This window comes from Phocoena sinus, chromosome 2, assembly GCF_008692025.1.
Source record: "Phocoena sinus isolate mPhoSin1 chromosome 2, mPhoSin1.pri, whole genome shotgun sequence".
Classification (NCBI taxonomy): domain Eukaryota; kingdom Metazoa; phylum Chordata; class Mammalia; order Artiodactyla; family Phocoenidae; genus Phocoena; species Phocoena sinus.
In genome coordinates, this window is record NC_045764.1 from 161,897,248 (window position 1) to 161,916,168 (window position 18,921).

The window sequence follows — 18,921 nt, forward strand, 5'->3', positions numbered from 1 at the left end:
CTTGCTTAAGTGCTTTACTCTTTATTTTATGTGTCTGTACAGAGATTCCCAGCACTATCTCTGCCCTTTAAGTTATTCCCTGTATTAGAGGAGCTAAAAGCCTTTAAGCTATCTAGCAGATTCTCTTGCCAACAGAGTTCTATTTAAATTCCTCCAATGAGAGACACCCTATGAAATGTTAAAGATGGAAAAAAAGAAACTATTTCCCCCTGTGGCAATAGGTAGACACATGGAAAATGGCAAGCATGAGGTTTATACTTGACTTCTAGTTATGACACCTTCAGTATTATAGGCAGCTGAGAATCAACAGATGTAGCTTCCTGTGGTTCCAATATTTCCTATATCTTTAGAATTAGAAGCAGTTCTCCATGAGCTTCACCTCCCTGGATTTTGAAAGCATACAATTAAACTATAATATATCATCAATTTTAAGACGTTTCGAGATTTCAGAGATAAAGTGGAAATACATGTCTTCTAGAAATAATGAAATATGAAGCCAAGAAAAAATTCTCTGTATGGAACTCTCACTGATACTCTACCTAACATTATTAGATATATCTCTAAATTTCAAGCTGAGTCTTTTTCTTCTGAGTCTGGTTCAGAGCAACTGTCTACACAAAGTTTCTTGAGTGGATGCAGAATGAATTCTCTCAATCACCCCACAAAAATATACACTCCCACATGCACACACACAAAGAGAATCACAGAAATCTTATCACTGATCACATAATTACATTATCAACAGTGTTTCTGTGGTTTTTTTTATGGAATATTATTTAAAAAAAGTAAAGTTACTAACTGGATGTCTTAGAAAGACAAGAAAATGAAAAATGGCTCGTAATACTTAATTATCCCAGCATGGCCTACTTTGTTGATAAATTAACAACCTACTTAGTGTATCAAGTGCATTTTGTTTGGATAAATTCCCAGTAGTATAACTCCCTTCTATTAAAATTCTATTCCCAGTTATACAATGCTGAGTTTTTTTTTTAACTGCTATTTTAAAAAATATATTAGCTTCTATTAGTCTAGGATATTTAACTTCTCTGCTTTTGAAGGTAACAATTCTAGACTTTCTTGAACTTCCTCCTCTCTTAATTTCCCAGAGGTTATGACACTAAACTTCTTCCAGCTTCTCTGGTTGTAACTTCTCTATTATCTTCCCTAGATTCTTTTCCTTCCCTTTTTTTTTTTTTTACAAGGTATCATCCACATTTCAGCCTTCTCGTCCTCCTACCGAAAGAGGAACCATCCTCAACGTGAATTGCTGCCACGTCTAGTGCAATCTCCCAACTCGCTGATTTTAAGCAATTAAAGAGAGATGTAAATATCCACAGCTGCCAATCAATTGATTTTTCTACATTCTGGTACATTTTGCAGATTCGATGGATACAGTTTTCCTCTCCCCACAGACTACAGCTGCAAAATTTGCAACTTTTGAATTTCTGTTCATTTGCCACTTGAAAATTTTGTTTGGAAAAAATTAAAACTTTTTGTGCTGAGGAAAAAAAAAAAATCAGTCAGCATTCTCTATAAGCACCATAGAAGGCAAGGATATGGAGCAAGACCGGTGACCTAGTCCATAAGAATGGGCTGCAAAGGGCTTCAAACCATACTCCACCCCACAATTTCTCACCTCTGACACCTGCATGGATGGGTTTGGTCATAAAACCGAAAGTTCCCCAAGGCAATGAAATTTTAGTTCATATAGAAAGCCCTCTTTAGGCATCCATATTCCCTGATACTTAATTGTGTATTGCAACTTCCTATTCATGCCTACATGTGAATACTTCTACTTTTTAATATTTTGCAAGTAATTGGATTTTCTGTCTGTGGTCTACCAAACACCTATAGATTTTTTATTGGATCGGGTCACTTATACATCATTTCCACACTGTGAAGGTATTATTTTATTAAGCATTTTTTTTGTTCAGCACATCCAATGTGCCAGTATTTCAAGCAAGATATAGCCCTTGACTAAAAATGCTGATATTTCATGCTATAATTAATTAATCTCACAAATACACTCTTTATTCAGCTTTGTGTGGTTCATCATCACCATTTTTTACCTTCAAAGAACATGTTTTGGGGTTTTTATAATATCCTTAAGATGGAGAAGGGAGTTAAAGGATCGTTGATAGGAGTTCTTTAACATTCTTCAAGTAGAAATGATGTGGTCCCAGAGAGAAGTGGTCCCAGGAGGAAGGGGAAAAAGTCAAGATTATTTTCAAAGTTTAGGTTATTCAGATATTATTGAACAGCTAAGAAATGCAGCTATAAAAGAGATTTCAAGCTCTAAAACATGTCAAAAATTAGTAATTAGATTTAACCCACTAGCCGAAACTTATACAACAAATTCTGTGTCTAATTCTAAGAAGCTGCCTCTGTCTTCCGATTTCATTCAATCATGATGCCCTATTGCAGAAAATACCAGTCCAAGAGTGAAAGATGAAACTACTACAGGTATCCCTGTATTGATGAAAGATCACTTTACACCACTTCACTTTTACAAAAGACCTGTTTTTCACTAACCATAAGAAATCTGAAGAGGATTTTCACTTTTACAAAAAAAGGTGGAAAGCAAAAAAATGCGTTCAGTGTTGGTTTTGCAGGGAGCCCTCAAAGAGGCAGCAAGCACCCTGAGCAGTAAGGGGGCACCACCAAGCTCCTTCCCTGGTAACTACATTCAGCATCTCAGCATCAAACCACCATATCTCTGAACTGTGTCTGAGAGCATCTGTGCTTTATCTGAATTTTTTTGTGCATCCGTTAGAAAGATGTGTCCTAAGGTAGTGGCTTCTTTGCTTTATGGCATTTCATATTACGAAAAGTTTCATAGGAATTTTCTATTTTTGGATAGTGGGGGAAATCTGTATCTGATGCAGCAAGGTAGTTAACGTTCCTTTCAGCACCTCCTTTGCTATGTGTGAGTGAGGAGAGATACCTAGGGGTTGTCAGTGGCTGCATCCTCATTTGCCTGCTTCCAGGTACATAATCAAAATCCTATAGGAATGAGGTGCCCCTGACCAGACAATACCTTTGGGTACAAAACCAAGGGACTTAAGGAAAGATGAGGGACCTCACTGGCAAAACGAACACACAAGTAGTAATCCTGACAGGGCAACTGGCAACAAGCAGGTAAAACAACACATTTCCAAGAAGCAGAAGAAAACAAAATAATTAACATCATGAGGGTAAATGAAGCCAGCCCTGATAACACCACCCAGAGTGGAAGCAGCAGCAGAGGGCATGGAAGTGGCCATTAACCTTGATGACTGCAGAGAGAAAGTGACGGGCTTGGAAATGTGGACAGAGAGCTAGACTTCTGAGACACAGGAAGAATAAATTCTTTCCAACGCAGGATTGCCTGTTTGATTTGTTTTCGTAGCCTGCAAATAAAACATTCCATATGTTTCTAACTGTGAGTGAAATAGAGGGGGGAAAAAAAAATCCTACTTTCAAAGTGGGATCCAAATGTTCTCAAGTGTCTCTTTCCATAAATGGGGATTCTATTATGGTCTCCAGAAATATTATGATGGGCAGGGTGTACAATTCATAAAGAATTTGTACAGGTGTCCAAGCAAGATGATTCTTTTCTGAGGCCTGTTTACATTCTTCTGTTTCTTGTACAGGGAAGCATAATTTTAAAACATTATTTGGACATGACTGATTGCACATAATGTTAAATTTAAGAATTATGATGACTAAAACTTTTAATTTTTAGGTCAAAAAGAAAATTTCAGATGACATCAACAGGCTATGGTTAGATCATAAATGAAATTGAAAAATACAGGGAAATGCTGAGATACCAGAAAAATGTCCAGTGTAGGCATTTCTCTTCAACTATTTTTTTTCTGATTTGATTAAAAAACATTCATTACAGGTAATTTTGGAGAAGGATTTGTTGTAGTTTAATGCATGTATTATTTTTAATTTATATTTTAACTAAATATATTGCAAGCTATTTTCTATCCCAAGATTGTCCTAGTACTAACCCATGATTTCTTCTCATTTTGATAGATTGAAATCTTATATTTAAGATTAACTCATGTAAAAAATTATTTGGTGCATAGAATATGAGGAGGCCCTAACTTATTTTTTAATCAGCAAAATTTCCCAATATAATTTCATGAATAATGTATCTCTTTACTAATGGTTTCCAATGTTTCTATAATGGTATTAGATGTTATTTAATATATCTCAGGGAGTATTTCCAGGTTGCTACTGTTACACCAGTCTGGCTGTTGATTCTCAGATCTTCACTATATATTCTACTCACTGTCATTTTAAAACAGGTTTTAATAACTCATTGGGGAAGCCTCACCATATTGTCCTTTTAATTTTATTTCTTAGTTATATTTTCTTTCAGAGGTCTGTAGAAATATTTTGTCCAATTTAAAAAGATTACACTGAAATAGGATTAAATGAAAATATATAAATTGACCAAGGAGTTTTAGTAAAATGAAATACTACATCTGTGCTGGTCAATTGCTGCTCTTCCAAAATGCCCAGGAATGTCCGACCTTAGAATGTCCCTGCCGCAAACACTCTTCCCCAGATAGTGAGTGACAAGCTGCCCCCGTCATTACACTCAGGTTTCTGATTAAATGTCATCTTTCCTGAAAGGCCATCCCTGACCACCTATGATCACACTTCATCCTCTTCCCCTGCTTTATTTTACTTCATAGGAATTATTATTACATGACATTTATGTCATATACTTGTTTATTATGAGAAGAGGAATTTTGTCTGTTACCTGGTAATTCCTCAGCCTGACACATCAAAAATTCTAATAAATACTTTTTGAAAAAATAAATGATGAACTGAATGCTGCCTCTATTCCGTAGTTTGTGATTCTTCAGCGAGGTCACTCCAGTCAGTGGAACCTTAGTCTCCCCCTTTCAATAGCAGTTCTACTGATTTCTCTGGGAGTGTGTAAGAAGGGGAAGTTGTTTCACATTTAACTGTTTACTACCTGTAACTCAAACATCTTTTCACTGCTCCGAATTCTCTTATAGATCTTCAGAGATTGTGTCTGAAATGACTATGCTCAGCCAAGAGTAGAGGTTTACCTGAAGTCACTTCCAAGAGCCTGTCCTGAATTTTTAACAATAAACTAATGTTTATGAAGCACCTACCAGGTGTCAGACATCATTCTGGGAACCTCCTGTAAATAGGCTCTTTTGATCCTCACAACAATTCTGCTAGGTGTGTTGTATCAACCCCCATATTATTAGATGGAAAATCAGAGTTAAAACAAGTTGTCTGCGGTGTGCTAAGTTGTATGGAGCAGATCCAAAATTTGGATATAAGTTTTAAAATTTCAAGGCCAGATATTGATTCTCTCTGTCTCTCTGTCTCTGTGTCTTTCTCTCTTGCTTTGCTGCGAAGCTGTTTATCTATCTACCTGCAATTAGCTAAACTGCAAAGTTTGAGGTCATGGTTACCAAGACTGTTCTCACTTCTGACACCAACTGCAAGTTTAGAGGGTTACCAAAATGACTTTTACTTTCGATAATTCACTACGAGGACTCACAGAACACACTAAAAGCTATTATACTCACAGTTATGGCTTATTACAGGGAAAAGATACAGATTAAAATCAGCCGAAGGAAGACACACATAGGGCAGAGTCTGGGAGGGTTCCAGATATAAATGTTCAGGACGCATTATCCTCCCAGCATTAACATGCAACAATTTTCATAGAGCATTTATTGACTACCAGGAAATTTCACCCAGGACTTAGTGACCATAATTTTTACTGGGGCTTCATTATGTATGCATGATTGACTGATTAATTGCCTTCACACTGGGATTCAGTTTCAAGGTCAACTGTTACTAAATGACATAAATCACATGATTGCTCTTTCTGTTATTTTCAACCTCCACCCTAAGACTATCAGGTACTGCTGGCTGCACCCTAAGATCTGGCATCAGCCTCCCCCTTTAACAAATACACTTCTATTAGGTATGATGTATGTTACCTCCTAGAAGCTGAGGGCAATAGCTGGATCTCTCTTTGGGCAAGACCAAATTCTTTACTACCCAGCGCCTGAATTATCCATGCAGCCTTCAACATCTCCTTGTGAATACAACATGGCACATTATCGCGGCCAGGGTGCTTTGCCAAGTTACATAAACAAACTTAAATTTGTGGAACCAAGGAAGTTACTGCAACAGAATGGAGGCAGGCTAACACACACATGCAGACCAGATCTGATCATCCTGTCATCTGTTTCTCCAAGTGCTATGCTCCATCTCTCAAAGCTTGTTATAGGTTTGGCAGGTTTTTACAGTACTAAGTTGAGAAAAAGCTCAGATGACAGCAAAAGTGAAACATCAGGACTGTAAACTGCTAATTGCCAATTCCATATGTTTGCAAGGCAAACAACAGCGAGGGATATTGGTGGTGAGAAATTGCTAAAGTTTGTACTTACACAGCTAGTGGCAAAATTCAGTTATGTAAAATCTTATCCCTCATTAATTCTGTCTTCATCCCCAAATCAAGAATCCTTAATATAAAAAATAAGGATCTTTGAATTTAAATCCCAGATCTCCCAAGCATTTGCTCTATATTTTATGTAATCGACTTAACCTTGTTTCTATGTTTTGGGGATATGAGACTGATGAGCAAGGTAATGTCATACACTATAAAAATGATTAACTTAGACTCTGAACTGAGATTGCCTGAGTTCAAATCTAACTTCTGATCTTCACCAGATGAGTAATTCTCAGCAAGTTGTTCAATATGTCTGAGCCTCAGTTTCCTCATCTATAATACACCTAATTTATAAAATCTTTGCCATAGAAGAAATGTTCCAACGTATGTTATCTACTATTATTATGAAAGCATTGGGGAGAAGTGAAAAACAGCTAGTTAAAATGTTTTTGCAGTTAAATATGCCTAATTCAAAAAGACTTTGTGTTAGCTTAGTTTAAAATAAGCTAGGCTAACTATGGAGAACAGTATGGAGGTTCCTTAAAAAACTAAAAATGGAACTACCATATGACCCAGCAATCCCACTACTGGGCATATACCCTGAGAAAACCATAATTCGAAAAGAGTCATGTACCACGATGTTAATTGCAGCTCTATTTACAATAGCCAGGACATGGAGCAACCTAAGTGTCCGTCGACAGATGAATGGATAAAGAAGATGTGGCACATGTGTAAAATGGAATATTACTCAGGCATAAAAAGAAATGAAATTGAGTTATTTGTAGTGAGGTGGATGGACCTAGAGACTGTCATACAGATTGAAGTAAGTCAGAAAGAGAAAAACAAATACCGTATGCTAATGCATATATATGGAATCTAAAAAAAAAAAAAATGGTTCTGAAAAACCTAGGGGCCAGACAGGAATAAAGACGCAGACATAGAGTATGGACTTGAGGACACGGGGAGGAGGAAGGGTAAGCTGGGACAAAGTGAGAGAGTGGCATGGACATATATACACAACCAAATGTAAAACAGATAGCTAGTGGGAAGCAGCCGCATAGCACAGGGAGATCAGCTTGGTGCTTTGTGACCACCTGGAGGGGTGGTGGGATAGGGTGGGTGGGAGGGAGGGAAACACAAGAGGGAAGAGATATGGGAACATATGTATATGTATAACTGATACACTTTGTTATAAAGCAGAAACTAACACACCATTGTAAAACAATTATACTCCAATAAAGAGGTTTAAAAAAATAAATAAAATAAAATAAGCTACTACTACAGATTGTGGGGAAACAAAAATTTTCTGACTAAAGGATCTGAGCATCTTTATCACCATTTAGTATAAATCAACAGGATGGAAGATGAGACCAAACTGATTAAGTTCTTGCTAAACGAATGAATTTCAATTTTGCAAAGAATAAATCACTACAGAAATGCACAGTGTATTAGTTAATAGTATCATCACTTCTCTAATATCCCGGATGATCTCCACGGAGGTGTGTCTCAAAGGATAAGAGAGGATTGTTACGGTCCTGTTCCCGTGTTAATAACTGAATAGAGGACCATTCAAATTTTTTTCAGTCCACAAGGGAGGTAGAATTGAGAATAGAATGTAGCTAAAGACAGCTGATCCAGGGGTAAACTCCTCAGAAAGTCCTTTTCTTTCTTTTGTTTTCAATTGGAGGTTAACGCTCATTAATCACTCGTTTTTAAAATCTCTATTCTTTACTCCATTTTTGGTAAAGATCAGCTACTATAAATGCTTTGCTAATTGCACTGCAGTTTAAAATAAGACTAGTAATAGTTTGTTGGCAAAAATACATGATTAAATGTGTCCATTCATAAATATGAATAATGATAATAATAATATATAATATAATATTTATGATACATATATTTCATTTATATATTATAGCACATATCATACATAAAATAGGTTATATTATTTATATTTACAAAATATAGATTTATAAGTATACATTACTATATAATAAACATAGCTTCCATTTTTATTGATTTTTTAATGTGATCTATACTGTACTTATACTTATTTTTTAATATTGCTCCTAGATAATTCTGTTATCCTCAAATTTTAGATTAAAGTACAGAGATTCTGGGATGGCAAGAGATTTTTCTAGAGTCACACAAGTAATTGCAGATTTACTGGTATGTGAATCCTGATCTCTGACAAAAATGTCCAAGTCTCTGCCAGTATTCCGTGGAGGTGATGATAAAGAAAAACAAATATAGGATAATTGCTATCATATCTTGACTGTTTAGCATGTACCAAAAATCTTGACAGGTGTCAAACATTGTGCTAAATGTTTTGCTTCTCTTATCTGAGAAAATAAAGGTAGTCTCAGATTAATCAAACGATTTGATCAAGTCGGTAGTTAGGGACTTCCCAGACTATGCCATGCCCTAAGACTTCTCTTCAATTGAAATGGTGTTTCTGTTGTTTTGAAGACATTTTGAGCATTCCTGGCACACTCACTCAGGCGAGGTATCAAAACTCCAGCCACCGTGAAAGATCAGGAAACAAAAATGAAAAAATTCTAAATTCTGTAGTTAATAACCCATGATTTTACTGCTGATCAGACACACTTTGTCAGTCTGAGTGCTGAGTCAAGTCATTTCATTCCTCTATACTTGGAAGCCATTGTCAGTAAAGAAGTAAAACAACTGTGCATTGTAGTTCATCTATAAATGGCATTAAATATATTGCAATGTAGAGAAGCTTAGGAACATTTGTGCGATGGATGCAATTGTGGCTTGGCTGCCTTACTTTCAAAAAGGATATTATCACACAGTAGAATGAAAGCAGCATATCATCTAAGAGCAACCAGGGAAGCCTGAATCTAAAATCTGCCCTGACCTCAATTTCCTACAAAATTTCATTTATTCTTATCTAAGTGTATGATCTGGACCTCCATAAAGGCCTTATTAGCATTGATTTCTTACTGATTTGTCATATGCCAATGCTCTCTTGCAACATGCTTGACATTTGACTGTCATAAAAAATGAGGATTGGCAGATTTGTGTCAACTTAACTTTTAACCAAACTGCTATGTAATTGAGCAGAAAAGCAATGTTAACATTATGCATTCGATTCCAGTTCATGTGCTCAATGTGCTAACATTTTAGAGTGCCCACCCTAAAAATTCTAATGCATGTCAAATCACTATGTAAATACCAGCAAATCTGAGGAGATTTGCTGTGTCTACATGTGCCTTATGCTGAAGAGCACTAAACCAGGGAACTGGAGGATTTCCTTTCCCTCTGAAATGTGAATCAGAGGATGTTTTTGGAAAGCAGATTAATTTAGGAAGTTGTTTGGAGACTCTGAGCTGTTAATAGATGTTAAGTGCCAAGACCAGGGCCTTGAATTGTATACCAGGGATGATAAATAGTAATAAATAAATATTAATTCCTTTTGTAGTCACTTAACGCTCTCCATTGATAACAAAACAAAATTAAACGAATCAAATCCCCAACAACAATACCCAGTTGCAGAGAGTTGACGAAAGGAAATAAGAAACATACATGTTTTATAACCAATGCAGAGAAAGTGCTCTTATTCATCCTGTTTTGGAAACTTGCAAGTACAGAGATAAAATGTCTTCCTCAACAGGTATTTAAAAAATTGACTGGATGTTTGTTGTTTGTTATATGTGAAGAGGGAAGGGCACGGTAGTATCTCTGATTAGAGTACCGTTTAAAGTTTACTTTCTTATTAATTGTCCTACAGGCAAAACACTTCCATTATAGAAAGCCTCATTGTTACTCCTACTAAAATATTGTGGGGTAACAGAAAGAACGATTCTGGTCTAACCTGTCCTAGCATGCTCTAATCTCAGTGTTATTATTTATTTACTATGGAGTTTCTTAAGCTCTATGTACTATAAAATGGAATAACACATAACTCATTCTTTTAGATGTTATTGCAAGGACTAAACATGACATGCTTTAGCAAATATAAAGCATTGTATAGCTATAAGCAGTACTATTGACAGCATCTTTTATTTGCTGTTTGCTACAGAATAAATAATGCCATGCCTCCAAAGTTTGAAAGACATCTTGTTTTCAGTCAATATAAGTATTCTGTAAAGGGGTTCCTCCACATTTAAATTATATTTTAAAAGCAGCCTATTAAAGTACCTTTGAAAATTTTACTGCAGTTTCTCTCGCGTGTATGGATCTTTTCCTCTTGTGAAATCCCAGGGTATTTTAAATAAGGAAAGTTCATTTAGCTCATCTGTTCGATTATAGCTGTGATTCATTTCCCCAACGAGAAGCAAGGGAAGTGTTTCTCAATGTATATCAGGGAAAAAAACTCTTAGGCCATTAGGACTAAAACACTGCATATGCCACAAGCACTAGGCGCCTAATTTCATCACAGATGATTAATGATTCTACCATCTGGGCTGAATCAGGCCCGGGACACGGGGACTCTGTACTTCAGTAAGGAGGCACGTTCACTGCAGCATTCATCTAGTTTAAAAATATTTTATTGACACATAGAACATTCAGAGTCATAAAAATATATCATGTTTATCACTGCTTTTATGGCATGCATAGATATGACACAGGGGCATTGAGCCATACAGTAGTAGACAAGCATCTATTTCACCCTAAGCTGCCACGAATAGTGTGCAGAGCTCAGCTTCTATCCTCTGAGCAGGCTGGACAGATTTCATCAGAAAGAAGCATTTAAGAAAAACCGAAAAATCAATGCTGATGCATATATTAGTGAAACGTCCTGATTGGGTTTTGCACATGCTCAACAATCCTGTTAGTAATCCACCAGTGCGCATTTCTGCCAAAGACATCAGATTGCTAAACTGGAGATTTTAAAAAATGATCATCTTTCATGGATGTGGGAATCCAGCCAGGAAATTTACCTTTAAGCACTTGGACTAACACCCATAGTTTATGATTACATTATCACCCAGATTCTGATATACATTTTTATGGAGAGCTATTTCCTGAAGAATTATGGTCCAAGACATTTGGTTTTTGAGTTACTGAGTGAACAAACAGTCGATTATGGATCTAGATTTAACAAACACACCTTTCCATTATCAAAGGCCAGGTTAGGGCAAAGTTTGTGGGATAAAGTGTTGCAAAGAAATCAGAGAAAAGATTTACATTTGCATATCAATGGCAAGTGTAAGTAAGTGGCAAGGAAGCATTAAGAAATTTGCATCTGATTTAAGCCTTGTCCTTATTCAGCAGAATACACTTGTCTCAACTTGTTGGGCTGTGTTAGAAAGGGAGACAGAGGCCAATACAATATCGAAAGAGATGATGGGAAATGAAGGCTTTATAAACATGGATTGCATATCTGTCAAGTGCTCAGAGAAAGTTCTCAAGACCTTCCCTCATCTTGACCTGGCTAAATGTTTAGCTTACCTGGAGGCATGGACAATCTCCCCTTATTAACCCTCTACTCCTATAGCCGCCAAAAACATTGTTATTCTTCTGAGACACCATCAGAGTTTCCTACATGTTAAAGCACGTGCATATGACTTTTTCATGTAGGTCATTTAAATTCCTTCAAGGCAGAAACCATCTCATTAATGTGTGTATATCTCACAATTCCCAGTATCTCATGATAGTGCAGAAAATGGCATGTATTAGATCCTAAAGAAATAAACGGTGAACAGTGAACAAAGAAAGAAAAGCTGCAATGCAGAATAGCATGGTTATAAAGCTCTGCTTAGAGTGTGCTTCATTCATTGAACTAAGATGCATCACCATCAATAAGTACTATTGAAAATAGAAAATTTAGAGATGGTATGGTTTCCTTAAGAATACAAACGTAAAAAGTAAATACTGCCTTTGTTGCAAAACTTCCCATTCTTTGTTCCAAGTTTCTTTGAATTATGGCACTGGATTTTCTCTGGGTCCAAGCCAAACATACACAAGCAGCCATGGTCTTGAAATCAGACGAGCAGTGATAGACATACCTGCAGCCTAATATCACAGAATAAAGCAAGAAAGGGTTTGCTTGTCACTAAAAATAATGGTATACATTATTTTGTTTTATTGTGTTTAAAATCTGGTGTCAGCTACCATATAATGAACTAGGTAACAGCAGGTGTCTTCTGAAATAACCTGATAAGACATATTGAATTATCTTCTGTATTCTAGAAAGAGAGTCGCATGGAAGGAGTACTTTGGCTCCTTGGCAATATGGAGTCATTTACCTGCGCAGGATGGCTTGTTAGAGGATTGTAAGAATTGCAGGCAGGCACTTTTCCCTTGGTAGAGCAATTGCTCATGCAGAATTTAACTTGTCTCTATGGCTTCCAAGATGCTTTTGAAGTGTGCTATTTAGAGGAGGAGGAAAAAAAAACTTGTTTTCAAGCAAGAGGTATAAAAAAAGAAAGGGAAAAATGATGTATGTTTTATTCCATCTGATCTTATTTTAAAGCAGCAGTGTTTAAAGAGGTGTGCCCTCGCTGCTCACTATTTATCATCTTAGGTGGCAAAGGGCAAATTTGTGTCATCTGGCAGCTCCATCACTCACCTGCTGTGGAAGTTTGGATGAGGTACTTACTTAACTTCTCTGTTGTCTCAGCTTCTCCATCTGTAAAACAGGGGACAATAAAATACTTATTTCTAAGGAATAAATGAGTTGACACATGTAAAACTTAGGACAGTGCCTGACACGTAGTCTTTTATGTGTTAAATGCTATTTGTGTGGTCAAAAGGTTATTTTGGGAGCAATGAACAAAATTTGTTTTTCCTGCTTCTTTTGCATCCTGGTTCAGAGTGTGACAAAGGTTCCTGTTAAAAATGTGAGCATCCAGAATTTACTGAAACATTTATCATACACTGAGAAGATCACCTGCACCAAGTTTTCATCACCCACTGATTGAAGCTCCGACTCCTTAGGCCCTGGTTGTAGTATTCACATGTCTTAATGTGACCCTTACCTTTTTCAGCCATTATCTCCCTGCTCACCCCAACCACTTCCCTTAAGTTATACGCAATGCAGACTGCTTATCATTCCTCAAACACATCTGAGCATTTTGACCTCTGTTCCTTCTACCTAGAATGACTTTCCTCCCCAAATCTGGCCTTTTCTTCAAGGTTAAATGTATATGTTATTTCCTATGAAAGACCGTCCTCAATTCACCCAGGAAGAAAAAATAACTTTTCCCTCCAGATTTTGGCATCATTTTCTCATTCCTTCTAAATAGCTCACTTATTTGTGTATCTGTCCCACTTCCACCAATAAACCATTTGCCTCCAAAAACTGAAACTGAAGCAACTGACAACATCCTTGCCTGCAACAGACACTTGATAAATGTTTCATGAATCAATGGCTCCAAACACAGAAACATGGATTTGACAAAAAGTCTCCATCCCTAATACAAGAAATATAGACATCTCCCAATATTTATTCAGGGAATATTTATTGAGAAGCAAATATTGCTGGGATGTAGGGTTGGTACAAGAAATAGAAAGATTGAAATCTGATGTGGAGGGCTTTGTGACATTTGCCTCCTCTTCTTGAAGACTATATTTAAATGGACAAGTGATAGTTTGGTAAGCCCCAGCGTGTGCCATAGATATAAATAACCATACCTGAAATGCATCTGGGCAGGCTTCACAAGACAGGTAGCACTTGGATTGACTCCTGAATGAGTTTTCCAGGTGAAGTGATTTAGAATGGCATCCAAGTGGAGGAAGAGAATGATCAAAGCTAGGTAGTCCAAGAGTTGGAGGCAAGCAGGAATATAATCAATGTGGGAACAGGTGTTGAACAGGAAGAGGCTTTGTAATGCCTCATCACCTTCTCAGGCAGTTGAGTGCATGGATGCATTGGTGGCTTAGCTTGAGTTACAGGAAAAGTGGGCTTGAAGGCAGGCTGACCAGAATCTGGCCAACCAACCAAAAGATTGCTGTGAAAACTCTGGCCCAAAATGATGGGAGTCCAAGTTAAGGATAATAACAAAATAGTTAATACAGATATGAAGCAAGTCTAGTTCAAGTTCACATAGCTGACAAATTGCAGAACTCTTGCCCCTATTCTGCAACTGCATTTATTTAGTTAACTTTGGCCAGGTTCTCAGGGTTGCTGGGCAGATGAAGACAAGGAGAGAGATGCACAGAGACATTAAGTGCAACCAGAGAAAAACCCAAGGAAGATAATCAATGAGAGACGCCAGGTAATAACTATGGTGTCATGCTAATAAATCTGTAATACAAAAAGCCTTGAAATGACATATGAGAAAAAAATTAGAAAATTATCCCATCTTGCTCTAGAAGAAAAAGCATTCTACATAGATAAAATGTAAAGAATGAATAAAAGAAAGATGAAAGTGACTTTATTGTTCAGCAAGGCACTGTGCTATACTCTTCAGATATGTAATCTAATTTAATCCATTCGATATTATCAAAAATAAGTGTTTGTATCCTTGTTACTTCAAGAAGATTAAGTTGATTGCCCAAGAACCCATAGCTGGTGGTAGCAGATATGGTTTGTGAGCCCAGGAATGGCTGCCTTCAAATCCCATGTAATTTTCCTTTCAATAGGACCATTCGGACAGAAGAATAAGCAGGGACATTAGTTGTTCCCTGAGTGTCACAGGTGAGAAGATGCTTATTTAGAGTATTTTCTCTTTTAATAGTAAGCTCTGTTGAAGGGCTCAGTGACCAAAGTCACTCGCTTCCAAAACATTGGTCTTACAGCTATAACATTTCACAAACGATTCCAGAACCAAGAATACATATCCACCATCCACCCTACACTGTAGAAAACCTGGCATAATCCTAGAGTTATCCTACCAGTTGAGAAATTGAGGCTGTCCCAGGAATCTCCCCTTATTCTGACCTCATTATTTCCTGTTACAGATGGTTCTCTTGGCGGAAGTCCAACTGGATGTCCTTCCGGTTCTAGGCCAGACGTCCCACATGTGGGGGATATAAAGGGCCGCATTGTGTTCAGTGAATTATGGCTGCCCTCCCGGATCCTGATGAACTAGGCAGGATCAGAAAGCAGCTTCCCATGGCATCTAGTAAATCAGAGCACAAAATATCAGCCTGCTGCGTGTATCATTCACATCCCAAGTCAGCCTTAAAAGCCCAGGTAAACAGTCCAATAAATTTAAGAAAATTGCAGTTGCTCATAAATTATAAACACTTCAGCTCTCTGTACATTTTTCTATCAGAATATAAAGCCATAAAACTGATTATTTTGTAAACTATAATATGGTAATAGAGAATTTACAAAATGTCTTTAAACTTCCAAGTTAACTGATAGGGAATGGTTACTGAAAATCATCATACATTCATACATTCTTTAAAAATTTATGTAAAAAATTGACACTGCCTTCTACTTAAAAAAAATACCGTTAATTTTTATGTTTGTATTGTCTGCTTTTTCATAAAAATTTCTATGGTATGAATAGGATATCAGTGAAAGAAAAGAATTGTCCTTCCTTTTTATTTGAATCTTCAGGAAAAGCATAGAGAAATATATGTGATATTTACACAATCACATGCCCAAAGACCAGCATTATTCAGCAAATACTTTTGGAGCACCTATTATATGCTAGACTCCGGGGATTCAAAGTTATCAAGGTATAACACCTACTCTGAATGAAGACAAAACTTAGAAAGGAAAAAGAGATAACCAATCAGGTAGTTTTATACAGTGAAACCAATGCATCAAACATAAATAGATAACTAGATAGGTGGATGGGTGGGTGGATAGACAGACAGATACTAGATGGTGTTATGGACTGAATTGTGTGCCCCTAGAATTCATATGTTGAATCCCCATCCCCAAAATGTGACTATATTTGGAGATAGGGCCTTTAAGAAGGCAATTAAGGTTAAATAAGATCATAATGGTAGGACCCTAATCAGTTAAGACTGGTATCTTTATAAGAAGAGGAAGAGATACCAGAGAGCTAGCTGTCTCTCTCTCTCCCTCTCTCTCTCTCTCTCTCTCTCTCTCAGAGCACACAAAGGCCATGTAAGACACAGTGAGAAGGTCATTAGCTGCAAGCCAGGAAGAAAGCCCTCATCAGAAACCTATCCTGCTGGCACCTTGACCTTAGATTTCTGCCCTCCATAACTATGAGAGAATGAATGCCTATTGTTTAAGCCACCCAGTGTGTGGCTCTCTTGGTATCTGATATCTATCTGTGGATATCTGTGACATCTTGCTATGGCAGCTCAAGCACACTAAGACAGGTGTATATATATGAATAGATAGTAATATGGAATCAGGGGATGGGTTATCTAAACCTCTAACTGGGTGATAAGGAAGTCTTCAAAAGGAGATTCAAGAATTTTTCCTCTTAGATTTGCTTATTTTAAGTTATAAATGTAATACATACTTATTTTAAGTTTACAACAATGTAGAAGGCATATAAAATTTAAAAACATGAAAGTGCTCTGCTTGAGTCCAACTCTTCAAAGGCAGGCGCTATTAAAGAGCTCAGCATGAAGATCTTCAGAGACCACTTTAAGGGGGCTAATTTGCAACAGTGAGAGGGCATTCCCTAGGGGCAACCTAGAAGGTAGAGCAGGTAGAGCAAAGGGAAGGGTATGTGCAAAAGTGAGAGGTATAAGCAGAGAGGAATGTGCAGAACCTCTCATTTAGGCAACTGCAAGTAGTTTGGGTGTGAAGTTAGTGTGCATCAGGCCATGAATTACATGTGAAGGGGTAGGAACCACATTGTGCATGTATTGTATAGAAGTGGGCTAACAATAGGAGCACACAGTTCCTTAAAAAAGGAAAAGCAAACAAAAAAAGAAAAACAAAAAAACAGTTCGTGAACATAGGAAAAGATCCTCAACTTCAATCAAAACTAGAGAAATAAGTTAAAACTGTACTGAGATAACAGTCCTTATGTTTCTGATTGGCAAAAATCCAAAAGTTTTACATAACACTTTTTTTTTGTGTGTGTGTGGTACGCGGGCCTCTCACTGTTGTGGCCTCTCCCGTTGCAGAGCATAGGCTCCAGACGCGCAGGCTTAGCGACCATGGCTCACAGGCTTAGCCGCTCCGCGGCATGGGGGATCTTCCCGGACCGGGGCATGAACCCATGTGCCCTGAATTGGCAGCTGGACTCTCAACCACTGCGCCACCGGGGAAGCCCCATAACACTTTCTTGATGAGGCTGTGTGAATACATCACTCTTACATATTGCTGTTGAGAAAGGTAAATGGCACAACCTTATAGAGGGGAATTTGATAGTATCTAGCAAAATTATAGACAGTTACCCTTTGACCTAGTATTCCCACTTCTGGGAATATATTACAGAGATACACTGGTAAAATATGAAAAAATATATAAACAAGGAATCCAATGCATTTTTTGTAAAGGTAAAATACTGGAAACAACCTAAATGTCTGCCAATAAATGACTAGTTGAATATACTGGTCCATCCCTGTAATGGAGCACTATGCAGCTGTAAAAAAGGAAAAGGGATGATTTTATATAATGCTATGATGTGATCACCAGGATATACCAACAAGTGGGAAAAAAGCAAAATGAAAAAAAGAACATATAGTGAGATACAATTTACCCCAAAAGGGAGTTTAGAATATCTAGAGGGTACATATGTGCTTACATTAAAAATGAAAGAATAAACAAATTTAAATGGCTACCAATTAGTGAGACTGGGGAAGAATTTGAAGAAGACAGGAATAGAAGCTAAACTCTTCTGAATATAACTTTTGTAAACTTGACTTTGGAAATATTTGACTATGCAAATATTTGAAATTTATGAAAAATAAAAAATGTATAAAAATAAATTAACAAAAAGCAATTTATAAAATTTGGAAGAAAAATGAAATGAAAGACCTTAACTGTATAAAATGTGGTTGTTATAACCACACAAAATGGAACTATCCCAAACCACTTTAAGACCAGTCATTTGACCATACATCATAATAGCATTTACCCAAGAAAAAAGGAAATGCAGAAACAAACAAAACAAATAAACAAATAAACAAACAGAAAACTTCACACTCTTTTTTTTTTTTGCGGTACGTGGGCCTCTCACTGCTGTGGCCTCTCCCGTTGCAGAGCACAGGCTCCGGACACGCAGGCTCAGTGGCCTAGCTGCTCCGCGGCATGTGGGATGTGGGATCTTCCCGGACCGGGGCACGAACCCGCGTCGCCTGCATCGGCAGGCAGACTCTCAACCACTGCACCACCAGGGAAGCCCCACACTCTTTTTAATGATCCTTTGATCATGGAGCTGATGGTGGAGCTGATAGTGTTATTCTGGGCCTGTGACACGTATATTGGGGAATTAAGTAAATGAATAATTATACGGGTGTGTCTGACCACTGTGATTTTTGGCAGGAGAGAAAAAACACATGGAAAGACTGATGAGGTTAAGTAAAAACCATATTAAATTGGGTGTGTTAGTATTAAACTGCTACAAATTTTTCCTTGTAAATATATGCACGTTGTAGAACTATGCACTGAAACAAAACTAATTAAA